This window comes from Ambystoma mexicanum, chromosome 6p, assembly GCF_040938575.1.
Source record: "Ambystoma mexicanum isolate Mex_15411 chromosome 6p, UKY_AmexF1_1, whole genome shotgun sequence".
Taxonomy (NCBI): Eukaryota; Metazoa; Chordata; class Amphibia; order Caudata; family Ambystomatidae; genus Ambystoma; species Ambystoma mexicanum.
The window spans coordinates 287,848,510-287,865,443 of NC_090935.1; positions in this window are offsets into that span (position 1 = coordinate 287,848,510).

The window sequence follows — 16,934 nt, forward strand, 5'->3', positions numbered from 1 at the left end:
TGCCAGGTCATCATGAGCAGTTTTGACTATAAAGAATTTTGTAAAGATGATGGAGTGCTGTAAATTCTACGGTTTCAAGTTCAAAGTTTCTGCTAGCTAAGTAAATGTAGTGGCTGCATCCCTCTTTAATGCTGTAAGCTCCTCCTTCAAATATAGAGTTCCCTTCTTGTAGCATTGTCGTCCACCCTGTTCTTCACACATGACTGATGTTCACAAATTCTTTGGTGCACTTCATGTCTTGTTTTCCCTATGTATACTGAACCACAAGGACATTTTATTCCATAAATGACAAACTTGCTTTTACAATTGGAAAATGTCCTTCATTGCCAACAGATCCCATTGATGTCCGCATTTTTGAGATTTTTAGTTAAACTCCAGACAGAGCATTGTCCACATTTGAAAAGACCTACCACTAGAGGAAGGCCCCAAAGGGGCTGTTCCTAGGTGGGTCTCTTCACATGTTCCGCTCTCACCTATTTTGGCCTCTTTTTTTAAATGCAAACATAGGTTTGCCAAGGTCAAATGCTGTTTTTTGCAGAACATTCAAGTTTCTTTTTATTTCTTTTCTTATGAGGTTGCTGAGTGGGCTATATGTGGTGATGCACACTATTTTATCCTGTTTCTCTCTTAGCTGTTGTACCAAGCACTCGTCCCTGTTGGTGTTGTGGGCCCTCTTACAGCATTGTTTGACTGACTTTCTAGTGTACTGACTGGAAATGAGATTGGACTCAAGTTTAGCCGCTTTTATCGCTTTAAAATAGAAACTTTCAAAATGGAGGACACTGTTTCTATCAGTGGATTTTTTGTATAGGGAAGTAAAAAGCTTCCCATGGGATTTTTGTATCCAAATGTCCAAAAAAGTTAAAGGCAGACTGTCCTGGGTTTTTGTAAATTTGAGATAGACATCTCTTTCATTTAGCCTCTCCATATTTTCACAATGTTGTACATGTAGTGTCTCCACACAATAAAGTTTGACTTGAAAGAGTTGATGGCACTCAAGATGTACTTGTCCTCAAAACATAAATTGGCCAGATCTGGGGCAAAAGTTGCACCCGTACTGGTCCCTTTAATTTGTTTGTACAACACATTTTCGTAAAGAGAAAAGATTATCTGTCAATGCCAGTCTTGCACAGTCTACTATAAATGCAGTCGGAATGATACCTGATCCAACCTCTCTACTGTTGAGACACGTATCAATAACTTTGAGACTGTCCATCTGCGGTATGTTGGTGCACAGGGACTCTACATCAAATGACACAAACAAATCATTATCATCAACTCAAACTCTTTTTAAACTCTTGATAATGTCAGTCATGTCCTTTACATATGCCTGGGTGTTGAGTACAAATGTATTTATGAAAAAATCCACATGAGTGGATAAAGATTCTAGCAATGAGCCATTCACCAAAACGATTGGTCTGCCTAGTGGCGCTGTTTTGCTTTTGTGTACCTTTGAGAGAATATAGAACATTGGTATCCAAGGGTTGTTTTTACACAAAGATTCTCCTTTATAGGCGCATATCTAACCTTCTGTCTCCACTTCTTCATGTAATCTAAGTATCTCTTGCCAAAGACATGTGGTAGGATCTTCTTTGAGTTTTTCACAATTTTGCATTTTGCTCTACAAAGTTTAAGTTGTCTTTGTGTGAATTTGATGCTGGACCTTTTTTTGAGTGTTTTGATGACTCTGTTTCAGGGCAGATGGTGTTACTTAGTGGATTGAATGAGTATGGAATTTTCAAGCCCGTCACATTTGGCGGAGAGTCATACGTGTTGTTTATAAAGACATAGTTGAGACTTATTAATCTAAAGAATATTCTAAGTTCAATTTCCATCTCAAAGAGGTCGTCACTTTTAGTTGGAACAAACTTTAAGCCTTTTTCTGGATTCTTGTCTCTGCTGTGGTTAAAGTATTTTTCAATAAATTAAAGATAGGTGTTACCATGAGGTTTGTTTACCTCCCTGTTGCCTCACCCACTGTCTTGTCCGTATCTTGGGGCATTCTTGTCTGTAGCCCCCTCTGTTTCAGCCTCTCCTGCCTCTCCCTTGAAAGAATTGTGGTTGTACTGGTCCAGACTGCCCATAGGTCGAAGCTGTTGCTTCTTGGTCTCTGTCGTCTTGGTCTCTCCGATTAGTACTCGCACTTGTTTCTGAGAATTTAACAACACCTCTCTATCTAGGTGCCTCCCCTCCAAATCTTGGTTGAAAATCGTTTCCTCTTTGGTTGGAGTTTGTGTAAATGTTTGGTTGTAATTAGCCAGATTGTTCTTTGAGATATTTTTTTATCAAGGTTGATTTGTCTAAACTTAACTTCTCTTTTGCATCTTTTATCAATGTGTCCGTGGCAAATTGATGCTCTAGAATGTCTAATTCATCAGCTTGTTCTCTGAGTTCTTCTTCAGCGGTGTCAATGATCAAAATAATCCAATCTCTGTTGCATTTGTTTCTCATGCCGTTGAAGTTACCCTTATGTTTAGGATTGTCAATAAATACTTACTTGCCGGATGTTCTTTACTTGCAAGCCCTCAGGAATTATTCCAGCTTTTAGATACTCAAGAATCATCCTGCCATGGAGATCGGTGCATACATATTTCTTCTTCTTTTAATCATTTAGTTCTAACTGTTTTTAACACCATTTTAGACTACTGTATCAGTTTTCACACTTAAATCTGAGATCCCTCTCATTCATTTCTGGAAGTGTTCTTACTTATCCTCTATTGCTACCTCACTATAATGAGGAAGAAAACATCCAAATCCTGGTTGACCCAAGATTTAACACCTCATTACAAACTGGTTAGTTTGACAAATTGAAAATAGAGCGAGTGTAGAAACCTAGAGGGAGCTATCTGGGCTAAGATGGCTTTAAGCAGTTGTAAACAAGCCATTTTCAAGACAAAGAGTGATTTTGTACATAAGGAAATGGCATCAGCAAGTAATCAGTAAAGAGAACTGTTTGCTATTTTGTCTATATTTTGTCAGGCTGGTTCAAATGTACCCTATTTAACACTAGCCAATACCTTTAATGGATTCTTCAAGCATGAAATTGAGCTTATTAAGAAAGATATCATGGCCAGAACTCAGCCCGTGGTATCGAATCCATTGGGAAGGCTCCCCCTATTGTGCTCTACGCAGGTTGAGACAATGGACTTGATTGTCCTATTTGACTTTCATATGGTATCTGAGGAGTATGTTCAACTTTTTATCACAGTCCTTACACCCACAAATAATCTCCTGTTTCCCATGCCAGATTATGTAGCAAGGGGTATGGCTCAAGCGATAATACCTTTTTTAACTGATTTCATTAATCAATCCTTGAACCAGGGCAAAGTGCCACAAACGTTAAGAAATACTATTAAAAAAAAGAACTTGAACCCCACCAATTTCCGAAACTACCGGCCGATTTCTGGACTCACTTGGCCTGCGAAAGCTTAGGAAAAGATGGTCACCTGCCAGCTGCAGATCACATGGAAATGAAGTTGCTGTTGGACCTCTTTCAATCAGATTTCCGACCTAGGTTCGGAACAGAGACGGCCTTGTTGGCTGTACAGGATGATCCTTTAGAGGCCACGGACTGAGGAGGAGTATAACAAAAGGTGTGCTGCCCCATTGTTTTTCAACATGCACTAGTCTTGCATGGTTGTTAATCTAGCACATTCCTGGTATATGAATCCCAGTAAACTTCCTAGATGATCATAGTATGTGAACATATATGAAGAAATACATGACACTTTCGTATTTTTGATCAAGCCTTTTTAGTACAATTATTTTTTGGCTTGATTTTCTTTTTTTCTATTTCTTAATAGTTGTTGGGCATTTCGATCAGTGATGCTTCGAGTATTTTCTCGTGCATAGTACAATTAGTGAAAACAACATTTAAACCTTAACATATAATGATAAACAAATAGTGAAAACACATCCATTGAATATATCTGTGAAAAAAGCAGTGGAACCGACTCCAAAAATCTTAGCAAGTTCTGTTACATTTAGTCATTCAAACTGTTCTTTGTTAATTTTTTGTCAGGAGCATGTCTCAACCAATCCTTGGTCGACGTCACTCGAATAGTATGGAGCATGGTTGAATGGTGTAAAGTGGTAAATGGTCCTAGACCATAGATGTTTCGGCTGATGGTTTGGGTGCCTTCAACTGGGCCTTGGATTGGGTGGCTCTGTGGTGAAAGGGAGACATAAGTTCATATGTATGACCCACAGGTGTTCTGCCTTCTTGTGTTATATATCAAAAACATTTCTCTTGTACCAGGATGACTGGCTCTAGAAAGATAAAAACAATAGAAGGTGGAGAACTTGTGAATGTTCTCTTATTGCCACTGACCTTATCATTCCCCTTGTATCTTTGGCTGGACGCTGTTCAGGAGACAGGGGATGGGCGTGGGTTCCCTGCTGTTTAGTGATTTCTGTAATCCACTAGTATTTCTTTGACGTAGTGTGTAGGGCTGGGATCCATGGGGGACAGAGATATAATCGACTGCTGTCATACATTTGGATATAGTGCTGCCAGTACAGCATGTCTATTGGAGGTAAAGAGCTTTTCCTGCTTGATGGTGGAACAGCGTTAATGCTGTGTCTGCCGTTGGTGTTGGGGAACTCACGCTGTGTGTAGTTGCCTTGCGTCTGGTCTTATCTGAGGGTGAAAGTGAAATGGATCTGTCTGAGGGAAGGAACCGGCGTGCTGGACTGGGATAGGCAGAACTGGGACAACCTACTTGCATTTGGTGTTGTAGCTTAATTTATAGGTGTCCTTTCATGGGTTTACTGGATGTTCGGGACTCTCAGTGTAGCCGGAGGTAGTGTATTTGCGGCACACATGTACATAAGATCATTAAGGAGCATGAAAGTGCGTGCGCGTAGGTTGGAAGTGTCCGCAGGCTGTGTAGCCTTCACTGGAGAGAGCGTTGTCATTGTCAAGAATACCCGGCTAATCGATGAGGCTGCTGTGTGGTCACCTGGTGAGCTGTATAGCTGGTGGTGGGTGTACGGATATAGAAAACAAATGTAAAGAGTGGGTTCGATATAATTATTGTGTGCTAGTTACCACTCTAAATTTAGGAACACTCACGGATCTAGATCGGCAGCGAGCACCACAAATCTTACAAACCCACCCACTGCGGTTTCAAAATAGTATGCAAGAATATTGGAAGTTCTGGGAAGGTGACTCGCGCTAATGTAGGGCAGAAATTGTTCAATATCAAGGATGTACAACAGATAAAGCTGTGATAGCCAGAATTTATCTGATGTGATCCACAGCCGACACGTGTTTCAACCATCTGGTCGTTTTCAAGGCTGTCAAATGTCATAATCCAAAAAATTCCGTAAAAACAAAAGTGATAAATGGGCATCCAATGTACAAATAGTTAAACAAACAAGATATTAAAATAAAACCAAACATACCACATTTCGGGTCAAAGGCGTGGAGTGGAACGGAATGGTCAAGATTTGCAAAAAATAACAAAATTACAGAAGTAACAAAATGTGTACGTTCTGCATATGTGCATAGAATTTGAGTTTAACAGCATTGTTTCTTATCTTGATAAAATAAGAGGCCATTTCGAAAAGAAGAATGATGCAAAACCAACTGACTTGCCACCAAATATTGTTGTTATAACAGCCAATAGGAGTGTAAGTATGAATGCTATAGAGTACCTCTATCTGTTCGTGAAACACCCATAATTGTGAACAGTGTAATAATACATTGTTGTCCCATGTGGGCTGGTGAATTAGTATTAGAGATTAATAATCTTTTGCGCTTACCCTAATTCTGACACATGTGATTCAATCGCTTGTAAACGTAAATAAAATGTTCTATGAGCCAAATATTTTCTACATGATTATTTATAACCATCCCTAATGAGAAGATTGCACTTTTATATATAACATACCTGGAAGGACTATCCAGTCCTAGACGAGTAGATAGTATCTCAAAGAAGATAAATCCCAATAAATTAATAGACTCCAAATATCCAAGTCGCCTCATCTGTAATGTTACCATTGACGTATACTAAGAATCATAAAGGCTGAACATTTTGTCTCATATTTATGTCAGTAATTCTATCAGTAGACATACCCGCGATGGGGTGCATCAGGAGTGAGTTTATGTTGCTCAATAACTTGTGTCTCTTTTCAAAGCGAAGTTAACAATGCATTGTACTAATGTACCTAAAATTAAATAAATATAGTGTGTAAGATGTATTGAATGTTTGAACTAACATGCCTGGTGTATTATAAACACTTCACCATCAACACGCTATTAAACTCAAAATGCTGAAGTTGCATCCAGAGATAAAATGTGGACAAATTATGTATCAAAGCGCTAGATCCCATCGTATCATTACAATTGTGAATCCCGATACAAAAATTAGGTTTCTGACCTGTATGTGGTGAATCCTGAGAAGAGGGTTACATCCCTGTAGCAGTAATGGTGTGCGCATGGTCTGTGGTGTACAGGTTCTGTTGCGCGTTCTCCTTACTTACAGGGACTATCACGCACAGTGATAACCGAACTTGATGACGTCCTGCGTATTAAATGCATGACGTCACATGTAAACAAAATTGACCTCACATCCAGTGTGAAAAACAATATAATGCTTTTATGCATTACACCTGTTGATGAACTAAATAAAATGGCGATGAACCCTATAGCAATAAATCCACCGCAAATTCCACTCAAATTGATAGCCTAATACAAGATGTAACCTAGCCTGTTACAATCGGCTCGTGCATTGTCTGATCAGCGCAGTGACATGAGGAATCATGTGCGCAAGCGTTACAAATGAATAGTATTGCAGCCATGCATCCGTTATAAATGTTTGTCTTCATTATCGTACAAGTGAATGAGAATGCTACGATAACGAATAGTTGAATGATCCCATGACATAGTTGATAATGTTCAAAAATATTTTAATGATTTTATAGGTTAATACACTAGATGCTGGTGATTATTGTGCTGTACTGGTACATAATCCCAAATGATACTCAAATTGATCCACAGTTGCATAAAGTATTAGCGCTGAGTATGGGGAGTGTCTTGATAATATTTTGCCCTAAATGAGGTTTGGTGTATAGATTGACTAATGTTGGACAAAAACAGTGGTCTCATGTAAGTAGTGTCTTATACTTGTATATAAGATGTTGGTGTGCAAGTCATTATGGCCTTCACATTATCATAAAATACAAAAATAGTTGGCTGTTACTTATGGTACACATAAATCATTTTGAAATAGTACATTAAAATGCTGGCATATATATTATATTTACAAGAAGACATTTATTTCATTATCGGTATTCAAACCGATAGTAGTACACCGTAAAGAACAAATAAGTTTAGATTCCATTTGTCTTAATTTGAGCTTGTATTCCCACCTCTTTTTCCCCACTTAGCTTTCATGAGTCCAATTAATCGTAAGTCTTCTTTATTGTCCATCTGATGTTCTAGATGCCAATGTTTGTTTGTTTGTTTGTTTATTAATTTGATAATGCGCACCAAGCCCTTGGGCAGCTGGGTGCAGCAGTACAAGAAGTTTCGAAGCTTAGTTACAGTGCCTGTCGCAGGCCTGTACATACATGTGAATACAGTGTGCAATCCAGTTTATAATACAGTGCAGACATTTGCCAGTCGAGGCACAAGGAAGGTATAACTGATCAGATACCTGACAAAGATCGGGCTTAACATTGCGTATAGTTAAGGAACGCAAACAAATAACAAACGCCTACGGCTATGGAAAGGCAATTCCGGTGTATAGCATTGCAGTAGTGATTTCAAGTGAAATAGTTATCAGGGTAGTGTCAAGAGGGTAGTGTGGCAGTAGGGGGACGAGGTGGTCGTGAGTCGTTAGTGTGAAGCCATTTGAGAGCATTACTTCTAAATCTGGCGTAGGGTAGGGGACGTCTGAGGTCAACTGGGAGCGGATCCATGATTGCGCAGCTTTAACCTGGAAGCTAGTTCCTCCAGCCGTGGTCAGTTTAAATCTGGGGATGTCGAGCATAAATGTATTAGCAGATCTCATGGGTCGGGTTGTGGATCTCCTGGAGATTTTTTCCGATAGGTAGGGAGGTGCTAAGTTGTTCAGGCATTTGGAAGTGATAGAGATGGTTTTGAGGAAGATTCTATTCTTTATTTTTAGCCAGTGGGCCTCTCTCCGGAATTTAGAGATATGCTCTCTGTATGGGATGTTTAGTGCTGCTCTTTAGGCGTTATTCTGCAATCTTTGAAGTTTTTCTGTAACATACTTTTTGGCACCTGAGTACATGGCATTGCAATAGTCAAGTCTAGACATGATAAGAGCATTGGCCAGGGTAACACAGCTGGCACTGGTGAGGAATGGTCTGGCAGCTCGGATTAATTTGCAAGTGTAAGCTGTTGTGGAGGAGAGGGAGTTAACTTGCTTCTTAAGGGTGAGAGAAGAATCCAGATAGAATCCTAGGGTTTTTACCTCAGGCATAACCCTAATGATATTGTTATTAATATTAAAGGATGCGTAGTTTGGGGTTCATTTTTTTTAGGTTAGAATCACATCCGAGGAGCAGAATCTCAGTTTTATCGTCTTTCAGGCAGAGGCCATGGGTCGCCATCCATGCCTGAATGAGGATGTATATCTTGTTCACCAAGGCCAGGTCCACTTCATAGTTGCCCGAAAGGGGTATGAGGATCTGGGTGTCATCTGCATAATTAGTGTAGGTGATGCCCAGTCTGTCCAACTTGTCAAACAGTGGCTTGGTGGAAATGTTATACATAGTGGGTGAGACACAAGATCCCTGTGGGACTCTGCATGTTATTTGGATAGGATCAGCGCAGGTGGAGGTAGAGAAAACTCTCATAGTACGGTTGGCTAAAAAGGATAGGACCCAGTCTATAGCTTATCCTGTGAAATTGGCAGCAAGTCTAACTTGGCCGCATAAAACTGCATGATCCACCAGGTCAAAGGCTGCTGACAAGTCCAGTAGAAGTAGCAAAGATGTTTTTCCACTATCCTTTAACTTCTCAATTTTTGTCTTGAGGTCTAGCAAAGCTGTTTCGGTGCCATGTAGCGGGTGGAAACCTGATTGCAGAGAGCCTAGCAGATGGTTGGCTTCCAGGTAGTCTTGAATTTGTATGTAGGCTAATCTGTCAATAATTTTGAGTAGGAAAGGCACGGCGGTGATGGGTCTGTAGTTAGTTGGGATGGATGGATCAAGGGTTTCTTTGTTGAGTAGGGGGAGGACCCAAGATTCTTTCAGGTTAGTAGGTACTGTGTTTGATTTGAAGGAAGAGTTTATGAGCTTCGAGATAAAAGGGGCTAAGTTCCTAGCTGCATCTTTTATTATATGTGCTGGGCAGCTGTCACCCTTGCAGTTGGAAGGTTTCAGGGAGAGAATGACCTTTTCAGTATCAATGATTGAAATGGTTTTGAAGCAGAAAGGTGGAATAGTATTAGGCTCAGTGGGCAATGGTGTTTGTTGATCAGAAAGGGGCAGCAAGTCCTTTTCTTTAGTTATTTTAAGTTGGAGGGTAGAGATTTTATTCAATAGGGCATTGTGTATGCTAGTACACCATATCTTGTCCTTGGGGATAGTGTCTACAGGTTGTAGGGGGGATTCCATTTCCCGGAGGATGGAAAAGAGTTAATTAGTGTATGATTCGGCTTTTGTGATTCTGTCGTCAAATAGATTTTTTTTGTGTTGATAATTTCTTTCTTATAGAGTTTGGATAGTTGGGTTAATTTAACTTTATTGTTGTCGGTAGGCGAGTTACGCCAGATAGCTTGAAGCTTTCTTTTCTGCTTTCTTAGATCCTTAAATTGGGGTGTAAACCAGGCATTCAAGTGCGCTTCCTGCTTAACTTTGCGCAGTTTGGTTGGTGCGCTAGTGTCTGGGGCAGTGGTCATAGCTTTGTTAAAGGTATCCACTAAAATGTCTGGGTCGGTGTTATTCTCCAGGCCATTGATGGCGGGGAGGAGGAGAGGGATGAGGTTTTCGGCAGTGATATCTTTTTTACTTCTGGTAGGGAGAGGGGGTATCATACTGATGGATTTAGGGCTGAGGAGATCAAGTGTGGCGGTGACATTTATTAGATAGTGGTCCGTCCAGGGTAGTGGTACGATTTTGGTAATGGCAATGTTGAATTTGAGATCGGATACCCAGTCAAGGGTTCTGCCTTTAATGTGGGTCGGGGAGAGGACTTTTTGGGTGAGCCGTGTTCGTTAAGTAAGGTTGTTATTGAGAGGGCATGTTTGTTGTCTGGGTCATTGAGGCCAATGTTGAAATCGCCCATCAGCAGAGTTTGGGAGTGGTTTTCAGTATTATTCACTATGAGACTAGTAAGGTCATCTTCGGAAGTTCCTAATGGTCCTGGGGGCCTTGAAATCAAATGGATGGTCAGCGTACAGTTGTTGGATAATAGCAGTTTAGCTGTGAGTATTTCACAGGAAGCGAAGGGAGGTGAGGTGGCGAGCCTAATGGGCAAGGTAGTTTTGGAGATGATGGCTAGGCCACCACCTTTGGCATTGGCTCTATCTACTCTGAGGATCTGGTGGCTGTCAGGTACCACTAACATCAGGGTCGGTCCTGCTGCCTCGTGGAGCCAAGTCTCTGTTATGGCAAGACTACCATTGCCAGTGGCAATTTCAGATCAGAAAAGAGGAAGAATCCTTGGAAAATTGTGTGATGATCGGGATCAGTTGTGGCTGGTCCTTACAGTTATCTTTATCCAATAGAAGTTTCGATTGTTTGATATTGGGAAAAGTATCAGATGCTTTCTTGATCATATCATATTGATAGCCTCTATTCATAAAGCGCTGAGTAAGAATGTCACATTCTATAACATAAACAGTATCCAAACTACAATTCCCTCTAGCCCTGTAAAATTCTCGCCTCAGTATGTTATTAATGGTAAATTATTGATGACTACTCTGAGCATAAAGTACAGTATTTACTTCTGTGGGCTTTCGATAAGTTTTAGTCTGTATTAGACCTTCTTCTATGAAAATGTGTAGATCCAAGAAATCAATCATGGATGAACTCACATGACCAGTTAGATTAATGCCAACAATATTGTTATTAGTGTGTGTCACAAAATTATCAAAAGACTCTTGTGATACTTTCCAAACAATCAAAATATCATCAATAAATCGCCTCCAAGCAATCAGATTGTGACAATAAACTTCATGATTGTAAATGTATGTTTCTTCATATTGAGACATGAATAAATTGCCAGGAATGGTGCAAACTTAGCCCCCATGGCCACCCCCTTGGCTTGCACATAATATTTGTCATTGAATAAACAAACATTATTACACTAGGTAAGTCTCAAAAAACCTTTAGGCATAGCAACATGTTTCAGATATGACACTGATGAGTTATAATAAGTATAATCAATTGTTTTTACTGCCAAATCATGATCGATACTAGTATACAACAACGTCACATCTAACGTAGCAAGCAAAAAGTCTGATTTCCATTCTAAGGTTTTTAGGAACTGCAAGACATGGGTACTGTCTCTTATGTAAGATGTCATATTCAAGACAAAAGGTTTAAGGGCCTCGTCTAAGTGCTGTGACAGCCCTTCCGTGGCCCAACCAATGCAACTCATGATTGATCTAAATTCCAGCAATTCATGATATGGTTTATGAATTTTCAGCAGAACATACAGCGTGGGCATGGTTGGTTCAGTTATAGTTAGACATCTTTTCTCATCATCTATCAAAAAACCCTTGTTGTACCATTGTTGTGTTAGGTTTTATAGATCAGACACTACCCTTTTGTTTGGGTTAGATTTAAGTAATATATATCTGTCGGGAGGGCTAAATGTTTCATACCCATTTAAATATAATGTGATGTGTTAAGAGCAACCACATTCCCTCCCTTGTCTGCCTCCTTAATGGTAATATTGTTGTCATTTGCAAGGTCTTCCAGAGACTTGAATTCCTCTCTACTGAGATTTGATATGTATCGTTTCCTGTTCTTGTTGGATCTGTCTAAAAGGGCATGGATGTCTTTGGTGATAGCCTTGTGAAAGGTTTCAGTTACATTCTCTGATGATAATTGAGGTGTGAATTTCGATTTAGGTTTAGGTTCTTTGATTTCAAAATGTCTGGGACTAACCCCTAGCTCCGTGCAAATGGTAGTAGAGTCTACATTGGTGTCTTGGTTCAAAGACATCAAGATTTCTGTATTAGTGATGTCTGATACTGTGTATGTTCTGAGGGGATCCAGTGGGGGTTTAGGTATAAATGAACGCACTTCTGTTGCAAATATCTTTTTCAACTTTCATTTCCTCAAGAATTTCAGCAGATCAATTTGAAAATTGACGAATATAGACTGTAATGAAGTGCTTAGTGAGGTACATTGTAAGAAAGAAATGCATATTGCGGGGGGCCTCGGGGCATGTCTGGGTGTGGTACGGATTGCAAAGAGCCCATATGTTGTGGGCCTTGTGTCAAAATGGCCAAAAGTGCAAATGACTGTGGTCGCAAACTTGATTAGTGTCCTGTGAACGTTGGTGAGAGGTCATTGAGCTCAGTGGTGGTGGTCTTAAGTTTGTGAATCCAACATGCTTCTTTATATGCTAGGGCATTCCTGATTTTGATGTTGTTTATGTCCAGGTCCACTATCCACCATAGCATGCCATCTGGACTATGTTGTAGTTCTGTGTAATGTGAGACCATAGGGGCAGAATGAGGTTTACATCTAATTCTGGAGCAGCGCTCCCCAATTCTTTTGTTCATTTCTCTGGTTGTTTGTCCTACGTATCCCAAACCACATGGGCATTCAATTACATATATTGCATTTTTGGTTTTGCAATTTGAAAAATTCTGCAGAGTCCAATCCTGGTCTGCTACTTTGAAAGTTCTTTTTATTTTTGGTGAATCTACAGACTCAGCAGGTACCACAGGGCTGGTGTACAGTGATATCTTTTAAGTTCCATACCGAGTTACGTGTTTCTTTCTTGTCGAGTCTGGCTGGGTGAGGTGTTCCTTCAAATTCTTAGCTCGTTTCAGAGCCATCCTGTTTGTAGGTTCTCCTGGGATGCTCAGTTGTACCAGTGCCAGGATTGTTTGATTATTCTTTTGATTTTGCTAGTGTTGGGACAAAATATGGTAACACAAGTTAGTGTGTGCTCGTTGCTTGGTCATTCGTAGGGACTCAGGAGGGTTTCCCTTGGTGTATATTTCACTCTTTTTTGTGCCATTCTGAGTCGTTTATTTGGGTAACCTCTGTTGGTCAGTCTTTGTTCCAAACCTTTCACGTGGTGCGTGTAATGGGACAGTTCCGTGCAGTTGCTGCAGATGCGTAGGATTTGTCCATAGGGCAACTTATCTTTGAGATTCTTGGAACGATTGCTCCAGGAAATGCAGTAACGTGTTCCTGTCTGTTGCCTTCTTTAATAGGGAAATAATTGTAAAACAACTTGCTAAGATTTTAAGAGTCGGTTCCATTGCTTTTTCGCAGATATATTCAATGAATGTGTTTTCACTAATTGTTTATCTCTATATGTTAAGGTTTAAATGTTGTTTTCACTAATTGTACTTTGCACAAGAAAACACTCAAAGCATCGTTGATTGAAACATCCAACAAGAAATAGAACAAAAGAAACAAAAAAAGAAAATCAGGCCAAAACGAAATTGTACTAAAAAGGCTGGATCAAAAGTCAGAAAGTGTTGTGCATTTCTTCATATATGTTGCCATTCTATGCCATTCTATGATCAATTAGGAAGGTTACTGGTATTCAAATACAGGAAAGTGATAGATTAACAAACATGCAAGACTAGTGCAAGTTGAAAAATAATAGGGCAGGACACCTTTTTTTATAGTACTATTTACTATCCCATAGTCCCTGCCAGAATAGGGTTACCCTTCAGTTCTGAACTGAGGAGAGCTATCACTTCTAGTGATGCTGGACCTGTCGGAGGCCTTTTATATTGTTAACCACCACCTCCTACTTGATAGACTGGGAGTGGTAGGTAAAGTCTCTGAGCATGCTCTTAAGTAGTTTGAATCATTTCTGGCCAACAGACAACAGCAGGTTTAATTGGGCGGACACATTTCAGGCCCTATTGTGATGGGGTGTGGAGTTCCGCAATGGTCTTTACTGTCGCCACTGTTTTTTAATTTGTATTTAAAACCTTTGTTAGATGTTCTGAGTTGTTTGTTAAGCCAATGACACCCAGATGTTTATCAAAATTGGAAATCTTGATGACAGGTTCACTAGGGTCACACAATGACTGGAAGAAGTGAGTGGATTCATATGAATCTGCTCCACCTGTATGCATCTAAAACTGGGCTCATACTGTTTGGACCCAGACACCTACTTACAACTGCAAAGAAATTGTTAGTTCCCACGCTCCTAGGTGCAAAGCTGGAATTTGCCTCCAAGATAAAAAACGTAGGCTGCATTTGGCAGAATAATCTTGGCAGCGAGTATTAGGTAGAAGCAAATGTTCAGGTAGTCTTCTATTCACTGCGATTGCTGCAGCAGGTTCTGCCTTTTATACCAGAGGAAGATCACGCAATAGAGGTGGGAACTTTCACAAATGCCCATCTGGACTACTGAAATAATTGTTGATGGGCACCCACGGCCAAACAACTTTACAGGCTCCAAAAAGCCCACAACACAGCCATTAGATTGGTCTGCCATCTGGTCAAATCATCCCATGTTTTCCCTTCCCGCCGAGCATTGCACTGTTTGACCGTAGAGGACTGTATCAAATTAAGAAAGCGTGTCTCATTTTAAAATGTCTAAATGGGTTGGCACCTTCCTATTTAGTGAATAAGTTATGTCGGTACCAACCATTGAGGTGTTTACGGGTAAAGGATTGCCTGCTTTTAACTGTCTCCCCATCAGCACGTGTTCTCAAGGGGAGACAGAAGATTCACAGTCTTTGGGCCAAAGCTGTGGAATGGTATATCCAGAGAGATTAGGGTTCTTGACAGGCTCTACCAGTTTCGTAGAGCACTCAAGACGTTTTTGTTTAAATAAGGGGGTTACAGGGAGCATAATAGGAGACCCTCTGGCTATAAAAATTCATCTTGACATGTATATTGCTTGTTGAATCCAATATCTTCTAATACCAGCTGCACCACTAAACGGTTAAGTCCATCAAGAGCGTGTTTACAAATATTCAAAAATAAATAGTCAGATTTCACAGACTTACTTGGGACTCTTAGTAGCTCTCCCTTTTAAATGCAGCACATGCTGTTCTGCATGTTTTATTCATGACACACAGATTCGCTTGTCAAAGGGTAAATCTGCAAAGAAGATAAGCATGCTTCTTTACTCCATTATGCTCTCTACAGTGTTGGGACCAGAATGGCTACCTCTGCCCTAGAAATGTGGCTATATTACCATATCCAGATCAGAGACTTCAAGGTCACAACGAAAACTGGGACTTCTTGTTGCAGCTGATCTCCACACAGCTGTTTACTTGTCATGCTGATTCTGTTTGGTGCTATTGAGATAGTTTTTTATCATTTTTATATAATAAAAACATTTATTTTTGCATATTAAAACATTGAGTACAGAAATATCCCTGCAGGAAGAGTATGCGTTGAATGTTGTGTGATTGCGCAAGAATGATGATAGGCGATTGGTTAGAGTCACGATAATCACCCGTGTCTCCCATAGGTGTTCTTTTGTCTAGATTTGACACTGAAAGACAGGAAAGCTGAGAGTCGATGGTGGCTGTTTAAAACAAATTCCCCATGACCAATGTAAGCTGCAAATCCGGAAAGAGAAGCAATGGTGGATGACCAGCAACCGCTTTGCAAATGGGCCAAGCAGCTGGAGAGGTGCACTGCAAACAGTGGGAGCAGCCAAGGCAAGGTGTACCAGGAACAACCAGTAAATCAGGTGCCAGGATACAGCCAGGAAGAAATTATGTGACCAGCAGACAATGCCATGGGAAGACTTGGGGGGACATGAAAGGATAAAGGAACACAAGGATACCGTAATGAACAGTGCCAAAAGCTTTCTAGACCAACGGTCTTAGGCATGCAGATATTGACTGGTCCTAAACCTGGGTGTGGGCTACTAGCCATCTATAACAGTCACTCAGGAGGTCTGCAAGGCCACATTCTACCTGCACTCATATAATGTTATGGACTCTTGACAACCCATATGACATCCTCTGCAAGTGCTTGAATTGCAGACATTACTATTGACCCATTGAATACCACACACCTCGTCTACTGTAAAAGGATGAAAGACAGATTCAGTGCTCTGGATTCATACCAATGACCTGCATATCTCCGAATATCTCCGAATGCTGCTCTGTGAGTGGGGTTCGTATATCTCACAAAACGATGACTCTTTATTTTCCATTAAAAGGCACACACTATTCACTGCTTATTATATTCCTTGCAGTAATACATATGCAAAAAACATGTGCAATCACTAATGTTGTGCTCCCACAATCTGAGTCACTCTTCAAAAAACAATTAACAAGACAAAGTATCTGCTAAATAAGTAACAAAATTGATCTCATATAGAAGCCTACAACTGAGCACTCTTTTTTAACTTAACAAAAATACGTCTTCTGAAAATATTTCTTTTGGTTCTAAGAATCTAAAAATGCATTTTTAGCAAAGCATTTGACAAAGCAGCGAGAATGATAGAAATATCTCTAATGTTGCCATGCGTTCTCTTGAGCTCCACAACAAGATAACTTAATAAACTATGGGTTCATCGAGTTGTTACTATAGCAATCCCCATGGTAACAAATAAACGGTCAAAACACTCATCCTCACACTACTAATTCTCCAGAAGCTTTGTTCAAGTTTCATGGAAACAAGGTTGCCTCTTTTGGTGCGGCGACGCACAACTCAAGATTTTCAATTATTTAGAAATTATTATCCTTATTGAAGTGGATGCAGCTTCACATCAGAGAAACATAATGTCTGAGCCTTTTTAGGTTCCCTGTAGATCTGGAAGGAGGAAGCATTGTTGCTGT